The 11,102-nt window shown below is 42.4% G+C and overlaps 1 long non-coding RNA gene across 2 annotated transcripts; it reads right to left on the bottom strand.

The window, feature by feature from the left end:
- Nucleotides 1–250: 250 nt before the first annotated feature.
- LOC120644553 lies at nt 251–1,925 on the bottom strand. 2 transcript variants are annotated; one of them, XR_005663820.1, is made up of 4 exons: nt 1,571–1,925; nt 1,379–1,423; nt 851–954; nt 251–615 (listed from the first exon to the last, which is right to left on the bottom strand). It is a non-coding gene; the product is annotated as an uncharacterized LOC120644553 (long non-coding RNA). The 2 variants fall into 2 exon arrangements; XR_005663819.1 differs by having other exon boundaries at nt 1,379–1,925.
- Between the last annotated feature and the right edge of the window lie 9,177 nt (nt 1,926–11,102).

Raw genomic sequence — 11,102 nt, 5'->3', positions numbered from 1 at the left:
ACATGGAGGATGACGTGGCTGCTGACATGGCGATGACGTGGATAGCAATGATGATGTATAATTTGACATGATCGATGACGTAGCAGTGACGTGGAAAGTGGTGATGACATGGCCCCACATAGATGCTGACATAGACAGTGATGTGGCAGTAGGCATGTGAGCCAATTTGGGCCTCATTTACACAGCCCATTTGGGCCTCGTTTACACATTTCGAATAGTACTGGAAAAAATTCAGCTTTCACACAACCCATTTACCAAAACAACAATTCCAGCCCAGAAGTCACAATAATCAATTGCAGCCCAAATTATAACCTCATATCAATAGCATCCCAGCATCACCACACCAGAATAATGGATCACATACAATTTTTTCCATGTATCAGAACTAGCAGTATAACATTGCAGGATCAAAGACAACAAAATGGACCAGAAACAACAAAAGATAGGTTTCATCAAGAGTATGAACCAGCAGCAGCAACTAAGGAAGCAAATAATTCTTTTTCACCACCTCTCAGTTTTGATGAGTGTTGTGGCAGCACATTTGGCTAGCCATGATTATTTCTTCTCTGCGAGGCTTCTCTTCTCTTCTAACTGCCACTTCACCCTTTAAATCACCTGCAGAAATTAATGTCACTGCATAGTTAGATTTTGAGAATTTCAGGGAATCAAAAAGATTGGCTGCTTAAAAGAAAGATGGTAGTTACAGACATACATGTCTCTTCAAAGTAAATTGAAGACAAACATTTTTTATTTCAACATTCATGAATGTCAAGTGTTCTTTGCAAATATTTTTTTCAGGAATAGAAAGGAGCAATAAAAAACAAAACATGCAGGCGAGGAGAGCAATTACCTAACCTAGCCTATAGAAGGCGTTGCTTCCCTTTGTCGGTAACAGCAAACCCAGAACAGCACTTCCCTCCTCCAAAACCATTTGTACATTAGTCCATTCCCTCACTGCAATCCGTGAATAGGAATAAGACATTGTTACCCAAAAATGCAATTATCAGTCAGAGAAAACGTTATTGCTCTAAGATCTGACTTACTAATTTAAATGAAGTAAACCAATATGAAACATTTTAACTGGAATCACAATTTTAGTAGCTCTAAGTATTCTCCAGTTAAACACCAGCAAGCTTAAGGTGAAGTTATATACACAGCAACCTTGTTTCAGTTTACGATCTCAGACTTAAGATTTCATCTCTTTGCTTATTGGTCATCAGTACTAGCAGAGCATTCTACAAATAATTTAGGTAATGATTTTTGCTAAGAAGTAATAATTGTGCTAGTAGTCGCATACAGCATTAGCTAGTATCCTGCTATCAGATGCAAATACACATACTAATCCTTTGGCCAACGAGTAGCTTTCACATGCCCTTACCTTGGCGCTAGAAAAGCTAGCCACACACATCGGCGCTCCCTAGGTCTGAAACCAAATCAATTTGGAGGACATCAGTAAACAAATCGGAGAGAGATATGGAGAGAGAGAGAGCTTTACCCATATGACGAATCAAGAGTTCGACGGCTCCATATGTCCCATTTCTGAATCTTACGGAAGGGAGGCAGATCTCACCTGCGCACAACACTCGACGCAGCGGCCGGCGGCCAGGGCTGCTGTTGTACAGAGGGACCGCCCCATAGGACGCAGATGCCTGGCACGCGTGCCTGTGTCCGGCGCCCGTTGCCCACGCGCGAGCGGCCGGCGCCCACGGGGTATGCGGCTGCGGCGGCGGCCAGGGACCATGCGCCAGCGCCTCACGTGGCCAGTGGCCGTGGCCCCGAGTCGGCGCGTAGAGCAGTCGGGTTGGCGCAGACCATGAGGATGGAGCGCGACGCAAGCTCGTTGCAGCGGCGGACGCGGCCGGGCCTCGAGCCGCGGTGCTGCAGCACATGAAGGGCGGCGGCTCGGACCGAGAGAAGAAAGTGAGTGAAGGGATTAGGTCGCCCCCTCCGATAGCGCTCTTCGGTTTTATATGAAGCCAGGACAATTCGTGGTCATCCGATCTGATCGGACGGCTCACGATGCGCTTGCATTAGGGTTTGCGGGGCAGGTCGGGTTGGGCCGCGCACGCGCTGCAGGGCTATTTGGGCCATGTAGGCTGAAACAGTCCTTGTACACACTTTTTGTACTTAAAATTTTTTTATCATTTTATCGCACCATTATGAAGTAACACATAAAAATAATTATCTAATATGCACTAATATATTTTTTAAATATAATAGACAACATATAAGTTGTCGTGTAAAATTTTTGATAATTTTATAAGTCATTTACTATTTTCAATGGTTTAAATGATTTTTTTGCAAGTTTATTTGAAGTAATACAATTTGAACTACAAGCATCTCAAATAGTATCTATAAAAATACAAAAGTATATTTTAAGGGTCTCTATTCTATTATAGCTCATATTCTGAAAATGGAAGAAAATTTTAAATGTTTGTTAGGAATAATTCAAACTTCTACTTGCAACTTTAATATAAAATAATGATAATAATATCTCAAACTTCTCAAAAAATTCTAGAAATTGCCATAGAATCCTTTTATGGATGTGTTAAGCTTGAGATAAAAGTTTCATTTGATTTTGCAAAAAATAAAATATACATTGTTCACAAAATGGATGTATCTCTTATATTGTTTCACACAACTCAACTTGAACTTTGAAATTTAAACATCCTAAAGTCTTTACTTGTTCATATATACCTCAATTTTGGACAAAATCTTACCTTTACTCTCTTATTAGTATTTGTTGATACACATTGCCACTTGTTGTGCGAAAAAGTTAGTTTTCTATTTTCAAATATCAAATTAAGATAATCTTGTGAAGTGAATTGTAAAACCATCTATCTTATAGATCCCAATACAGTTTTTACATGTAATAAATGACATTTGCGTTGCCATGTAGGAGTTTTAAGAATTTTTGAACAGATTTGGTATTTTCTACCATTTAAATGAATTTCTGCATGTTTATTGAAAGTAATTACTATTTGAACTACAAGTATCTCTAATAATATCTAAAAAATCTAAAAAAAATATTTTAAGCATCTCAGTTCTATTATAGCGCATATTATGAAAATGAAAGAAAATTTTAAATGTTTGATAGGAATAATTCCAACTTCTACTTGCAACCTTAATATAAAATAATGATAATAATATCTAAAAACTTCTAGAAAAATTCTAGAAATTGCTATAGAATCCTGTTACGTATGTTCAATCTTGAAATAAAATTTTGGTACGATTTTCAAAAAGAGAAAGATGAACAATAAATATGTTTATCAAGTAAATCGAGTTTGTTGCAGATGTTTATATATTTTTGTCACCTAGAATCCACAAATACATGTGCAGCCCAGTGGTACATGGAGCCGTTGATGAGCAGATGGTCGCAGGTTCGAACCCCCGTTCCTTCTGTTTTTTTTAGCTCAGCCAGAAATAAAAAACCGGCAAAAATATGATGCCCGAATGTATTTCGAACCCGCACCCAGCATTATCTAAACAAATACTTTTTACAAATTTTAATTCCGAATTAAAAGAAAAAGACAAACTACACATGTTTTCTTCACGTATGTGCCCGCACAAGTAAATAAATGAGAAAGTAAATATATAGGCTAATACCAAACTCCAGCACAAATGGACGCGCAGCATGGTGGAAGGGCGCTTGATTCTTACCTAGAAGACCCTAGTTCGATTCTTCTTCCTTCCTTTCAGCGTGTTTTTTCCCCTCCGCTGGTACTTTCATGTTAAACTATAACGTATTTTCTTTATCACCATTATGGTTTGAGCACCATATCAAATCCGTGACGATTTCTATTTTCATTCTATGACGTTTTCAGAGGTTTGTCATGGAAACTAAGCCCAAATTAGAGCCCATATGGGCTTTTTACAAATCTGTGACGAAAATTCATAAATCATCATAGATCCTACCTGTTTATGACGGTGTTCATAAACGTCACAAAAAATTCGTCATGGATCAATGGATTTCTTGTAGTGTAATAAACAAGAAAATCTCGGGTTCGGGTTTTGGAATCCGGTAGATCTCATGAGTTGTTCCAATGAGGAATTCTCATTACCGAATATTGACGGGGCTAGCAATTCAGAGATGAAAAATACGGACATGATCATTGCTCGAAATTAAAACTCCCAAGAGAAAGAAATCCTAACTCAACTCAATGCACACCCAATGCTTATGGTGGAGCGAATATAGCTTGTGGGTGATGGGATTTTACTCTTGACTTGTCAGGAACTTGATCAACCTTATGTTTGTAGGGGTTTTATTATTTTAAGGAAATTAAAGTCCTCCAAATCATGCCTTACTCGCAAGCATAATCAAAACCAAGCGCTAGATCAAAGCTCAAGTGTGGGTATTATCATGGACGAATAATTTACTAAGCTCCACAAATAAGATTTAAATTTCATGACAACGCTCGTGAACAATTGCTTTAAAGAAAATAAAGTAAAACTGAATGCATAAATAAAATTGCACGATCCAACAAAAACAAAGACTCTTTTTATTTTGTTTTCATGACTCAACACTAATTTAAGACTCACTCTCACACATGCGAAAAATAAAGCACACAACACTAGACTATGACTCTCACACATGCGAAATTAAAGACACGTACATGACGAACTTTCGAGTAAACAAAGACCAAAATTCAATCTACGAGTCGTCACACCTTCCCCCCATGCTTAGATTATGCGGTGTCCTCGTCGCAATGATATAAAAGACGGGTGTGACGCTCGTCGGCGTTCTCAACGGCACCTAGGGCAATTGCATCTAGGGCGCCCTCCTCCTTGCTTTTGTAGATCACCAACCATCCCGAATAACTTCCTTATGTTGCGGACAAGGAAGTTGTAGTCTCTCTCGGCCAAGCTCTCGATGTCGTCCATCCTTCGATCCATTGCCACGATTCGATCGTGGCACCTATCAATGGTGGCGCGGAGATCCGCGATTTCATTGCGGCACTTGACACAGCACCCGAAGTGATGGCTGCCGCGGTTGGGGCTATCGTCTTCGGGTTCGTCGTCGTCCTTCTTCTTCTTGCCGCTATCACCTCCGGAGGGGTCGTCTTCCTCTTTTCTCTCCTCTTCGGCCACCCGGCCAATCATCATCGTAGTCACGACCGGTGGCGCCCCATGAACTAGGGCTCATGATGCTCTCCCAATCGCTGTCCCCCGCATAATCCTTCGGCTCCGGGGTGTGCTCGATGTAGTTCTTTCTTTTGACTCCGAGGAGGCGCAAGGAACGCCTAGGCGCGGGTGGTTTTTTGTCTTGTCGCCTCTCGCCTTCGTCTTCGTCGCTGCTGATGACGACGACCATCCTTTGGGCTTGAGCTAGCTTCTTGTTGCACCATTGAAGGCTCTTCCCTCCGACGCTCATCCGTGCTTGGGTATTGAATTTCTTCGGAGAAGCCTTCGCTTCACATCGCTTTGCTTCAACAAGGAGGGGTGTCACACCGGTTGCCAAGATGGGGCTAGGTGTCTTTGGCGTGGGGGTGTCGGGCGTCAAGCCCCTCTCCTCAATCTCCATTGCTGCAATCATGGCTCTTGCACTCGCTGGACCGGCCATTGTCGAAGTCTCTCACGAGGTGGTGGTGTAGATTGAAAAGTATGAGAGAATAGATCTAACCCGCACCTCTATTTAAGTACCGAAAAGACTTGGACGAGAAGTCCAATATCTCTTCGGTTTTGGCATGCGAAATCTATAAGGCACATGTTTGAAATTTCCTTATCTCGTATCTACCAAAAATCGAGACCGAATCGCACACGAGGAGCCTCAAGCCGGCCGGCCTAGGGGTGTTGGGCCGGCCGGCCCAGGGGGTTTTTCGGCCCCCTGGACTCCAGCTTTTTCCGAGGTGCTCACCAATAAATTAGAAGCCTATGTTTTACTCAAAGTTCCCCCAGAATAAAAATAAAACTACGAAAATAAAATCTAAAAGAGAGTATGTACAAACTTACCTTGCTTAACGTCGTTAGGCTTGACGTTCCGGTTCCTCCTCCATGGCGTATATGTCGATGTAATGAAGGGGCACGATGTCGGGCTCCAAGAATACCTTTAGTCGCTGTCCGTTCACCACATATTGATCACCTTTCACATCCATGATTGTCACCGCTCCCGTGGGTGAAACCGAGTGTACGACGTATGGTCCATCCCATTTGCTTTGTAATTTTCTTTTGCCAAAAAGTTTGAATCTTGAATTGTAGAGTAGGTCCTTGTCTCCTTTGAATTCCTTGTTTCGTAATCGCTTGTCGTACCACCTCTTCATCCTTTCTTTGTAAATTGATGCACTATTTTACGCTTTCAATCTTAAATCATCCAATTCGCTTATTTGGATTCTCCTTTTAATTCCAGCGGCTTCCGTATCAAAGTTCATCTCCTTCATCGCCCAACACGCCTTATGTTCTTGCTCAACCGGCAAGTGGCATATTTTTCCATAAACAAATTGATAAGGAGTCATACCAATCGGGGTTTTGTGTGCCGTACGATATGCCCATAGTGCATCATCTAGTCTCTTGGACCAATCTTTTCCTCCTTTTACTACGGTCTTCTTTAAGATATCCTTCAATTGCTTGTTCGAAGTTTCCGCTTGTCCGTTTGTTTGGGGGTGATAAGCCGTGGACACTCTATGTTCAATTCCCAATTTCTTCAAGCATTTACCAAAGTCTTTGCTCGTGAAGTGTGTTCCTCCGTCGCTTATCAAGATTCTCGGGATGCCATATCGAGGGAAGATTACCGATTTAATCATGTGAGTGGACTCCTCCGTTGATGCCTTCCGACATGGCATAGCTTCAACCCACTTTGAAACATAGTCCATCATCACCAATATATGCTCAAATCCATGTGAGTTCACAAATGGTCACATGAAATTGTTTCCCCAGACATCAAATAGGTCTATTTGCAAGTTGTAGTTCAACGGCATGGCATTCCTTTACGAGATATTCCCCGTCCTTTGGCATTCCGGACAAGTCAAAACAAATCTTTTCGCACCTTCATGCATCTCGGGCCAATAGAATCCACTAGCCCATACCATAGCTTGAGTTCTAAAGTGCCCATAATGTCCTCCATATCCCGACGAGTGACACTTTCTTAGAACTTCTTCACGTTCCTCCCTCGGTATGCATCTTCTTAGGACTCCATCTTCTCCATATCTATATAAGTATGGTGGATCCCAATAGTATTTTCTTCTCTCCGCGATCACTCTTTTCCTTGCATTCTTGTCCAAGTGATCCAAGGGCATCCCTTTTATTGCCCTTATTATTTCGTTCATCCAACTATCTTTGTCGAGAATTCTATATAGGTGATCATCTCTCATTTGATCCTCGATAGGTTCTTTTCCATCATCTCCATGGTTCATCCTTGATAGGTGATCGGCCACAACATTTTCTGCCCCTTTCTTGTCCCTTATCTCCACATCGAATTCTTGTAGGAATAGGATCCATCGAATCAAGCGTGGTTTAGCATCTTTCTTGGACAAGAGATACCTGATTGCCGCATGGTCGGTATAAACTATCACCTTTGAATTTACTATGTATGATCTGAATTTTTCGAAGGCGAATCCCACGGCAAGCAATTCTTTCTCTGTTGTTGCATAATTAAATTGGGCTTCATTGAGAGTCTTTCTTGCGTAGTAGATAGCATTTATCTTCCCCTCTTTCCTTTGTCCAAGAACGGCTCCTACGGCGTAGTCGCTTGCATCACACATGATTTCAAAAGGTACATTCCAATCCGGAGGTTGCATGATAGGAGCACTTATGAGAGATTGCTTGAGTGTTCGAAATGCGTGAAGACAATCACTATCGAAAATGAACTCCACATCTTTTTGGAGAAGTTGTGTCAATGGCTTGGTGATTTTTGAAAAATCCTTTATGAACCTCCTATAGAATCCGGCATGACCGAGGAAGCTCCTCAAAGATTTGATGTCCGTAGGCGGTGGCAATTTCTCCATGGTTTCTATCTTTGCTCTGTCCACTTCTATCCCTCTCTCGGAGATAACATGATCGAGGACAATTCCTTCTTTCACCATGAAACGACACTTCTCCCAATTAAGCACAAGATCAACCTCTCCAAATCTTTTAAGAACTTTCTCCAAATTTGCCAAGCAATTTTCAAAGCTAGTACCATGCACCGAGAAATCATCCATGAATACCTCCATAATCTCTTCTATGAAATCTAAAAATATAGCCATCATGCACGTTTGAAAAGAAGCGGGCGCATTGCACAATCCAAAAGGCATCCTCCGATATGCAAAAGTTCCATACGGGCATGTAAATGTGGTCTTATGTTGATCATCCAGATGAATAGGTATTTGGAAGAATCCCGAGTATCCATCAAGATAACAAAAGTGTGAATGCTTTGCCAACCTTTCTAGCATCTTGTCAATGAATGGTAGTGGAAAATGATCCTTCCTCGTTGCCTTCTTCAATTTTCTATAATCGATGCACATCCTCCATCCCGTGATGGTTCTTTGCGGTATCAATTGCTCCTTCTCATTTTTCACAACCGTGAGTCCTCCTTTCTTTGGAACGCAATGAACGGGGCTTACCCATTCACTATGTGGCACGGGGTATATTATTCCGGCATTCAACAATTTGATAACCTCCTTCACCACACCACGCATAGCATGGCTCAACCTTCTTTGATGCTCTACCACCGGCTTGTATTGCTCCTCGAGTTGTATACGATGTGTGCAAAAAGCGGGGCTAATACCTTTCAAGTCGTTAATCGAGTAGCCGATCACCTTTTTGTGCTTCTTCAATAAATTCAGCAACTTCTCCGTCTCTTCCGGGCTCAATTCGTCACTAATAATCACTGGAAAAGTCTTGCCATCTCCCAAAAATTCATATTTCAATCCCTTGGGGAGTGGCTTCATCTCAACATCGGGCGCACCATCCTCTTCTTAATCTAACTCTCCAATGTCTTCAAATTTTTCTTCCTCCAAATTCCCGTGTTGCGGTTTCAACTCTTCCATTGTTTCGACTAGTTCTCCATCTTGATCATCTTGAGTGTCCCCATTCTCCAAAGCGCGTTGGAGAGGATCCCTGAAAGAATCAATGGAACAAATGCTCTCTACCTCTTCGTTATCAATAGGTAGAGGTGAAGCAAAAGATGGTTTCGAATGAAATTCGAATGTGCGCTTCTCTCCATCTAGATCGAAAGTGACAATCCCTTTTCCAACATCTAGAACAGCATTTACTAATTTGAGAAAGGGTTTTCCAAGGATTATGCCTTCATGCTCATCATCATTAGCATTAATCACAAAAAAGTCGGTAGGAATTTTTTTACCCGCTATAGCAACATTTAGATTTCTAAGCATTCCTAGCAGTTTGATTAATCTACCATCTCGCATGATCAATTTAATGATTGTGGCATTTAGGTTTGATGTTTCGTTAAAAAGCTCAACATAAACCTTGGAACTCATCACACTAACATGGGCGCCAACGTCACATAAAACATTGCAACATTTTGTTCCGTCTATCATGCAATCAACACGAGGTGTGGGTGATGGATTACCTTCGCCTTGATCGCTTCAAATCGCATATACTTGGGCTATGTGCACGTAGGGTGATGATTCCGATTTTACTCCCATGATCTTTTTGACCTCCAGCACTTCGTCCAAGTCGACCTCTTCCTCTTTTTCTTCAAAAAGTTTCCGAATAACATCACCGGCCGATTCCTTGCCAAATGTATATCCTGTGTGATTATCCGGTGGAAAATCTTCCGCTATCACCTTCGCCATTCCACGCTGATTTGGATGCGGTCTTGCTTTGTCGAACAATCTTCCGAAGTCAATTGGTATCCAATCCATTTGCTCGAATTCCCTTAGTGATTTGGCGGTGCCCATGGTTCTTCCTTTCTTTTCCGGGTCATCTTTCGTTGTACTCTGGATCGATGCTTCTTCATCGTGGTTTGTCTCTATGACTTTCCCATGCTTCGGTTGTTCTTCCCTCACTTCCGATGTCTCTTTTCTGAAAATTCCAGCAAGCACCCGCACTTGAGATTCTTCCTCGGAGCTTGCCGAACATCGTTTTTCCCAATCTCTTCGCATGGCCGCACCCTTGCTGATTTTTTGTAGGAGTTGGGCGGCTTCCGTGAGTGTTTTCTCCATGAGATCTCCTCCTACACACATTTGAACAAATTGCAGGCACTCGGGGGTTAGGGAAAAGTAAAAGGTATGCAAGAGTATTTCACCGGAAAACCCGAGTTTCGGTCCTTGTTCAATCAATCCATTGAATCTATCCCATGCTTGATGTAACACCCTGGGTGTCTGCACAGTAATTAAAAAGGAGTCTGCACAGTAATTGTGTATATTTGCTATGCATCATGTGCTTGAATTACTTAAAAAGGATCTTTTTGTAATTATGAAAGGTTATATGTGTAATTATGATTTTATGCAAGGTCCTTTATATAGTTATTCCTGATTATAGCTTTTGTGGAGGGTGTTTTTGTAAAATATCAGTGCATTTAATGCATGGCAGCCAATTTTGTTTTTAAGTCTAATTTTGAAGTGAATTTGCATTGAAAAAAACAAAATTTCTAGAATTTAAAATCCCTCTTGTGTTTTCAAATTTAGCTCTCTATCCTTTGGTCAAAATAAATTTTTGCACAACGTCAAAGTTGTAGCTCTTGAAAAATTGAACAACTTTCATGTTGGGCACTTTTCCATATGAGTTTTAGTTTAAAAGTTATTGCTTGTTTACAGTTTAGTCCCTGGAAGTTTTGGAAATTTCAAATCGACCCTTATCTCCTTCTCCCACCTCCCTGCTCTGTTCCGCGCCGCCGCCCACCGACGGCACCGACGCCGGCGTCGTGGAGAGGCTTCCCGGCCGCCTTTTTCCGTCGCGCTGGCGCCCACGCGTCGCCCCAGAGCCTCCTCCACCGCTCCTTGGCTTCGCGCTGGCCCTCTCCCTCCCGTGCCACGCGCCCCGCCGCTTCCAGAGCCGCCCCGCCGGCTGCCACCTCGCCGCCGCCGTGGAGAGCCCAAACCAGAGGCCTAGCTCTCGATCTTTCGCGCGCCTGAGCACTACAAGAAGCCTCGTGCGCTATTCCTCTCTTCTTTTCGCCAGTTCCCTAACCCCACGCCCCAGAACACCGCAGCCGCTCACCCCGAACC

Source organism: Panicum virgatum, chromosome 8K (assembly GCF_016808335.1).
Source record: "Panicum virgatum strain AP13 chromosome 8K, P.virgatum_v5, whole genome shotgun sequence".
Classification (NCBI taxonomy): domain Eukaryota; kingdom Viridiplantae; phylum Streptophyta; class Magnoliopsida; order Poales; family Poaceae; genus Panicum; species Panicum virgatum.
Note: the sequence above shows the minus strand (reverse complement) of the source record. Positions and strands in the feature narration are given on the sequence as shown.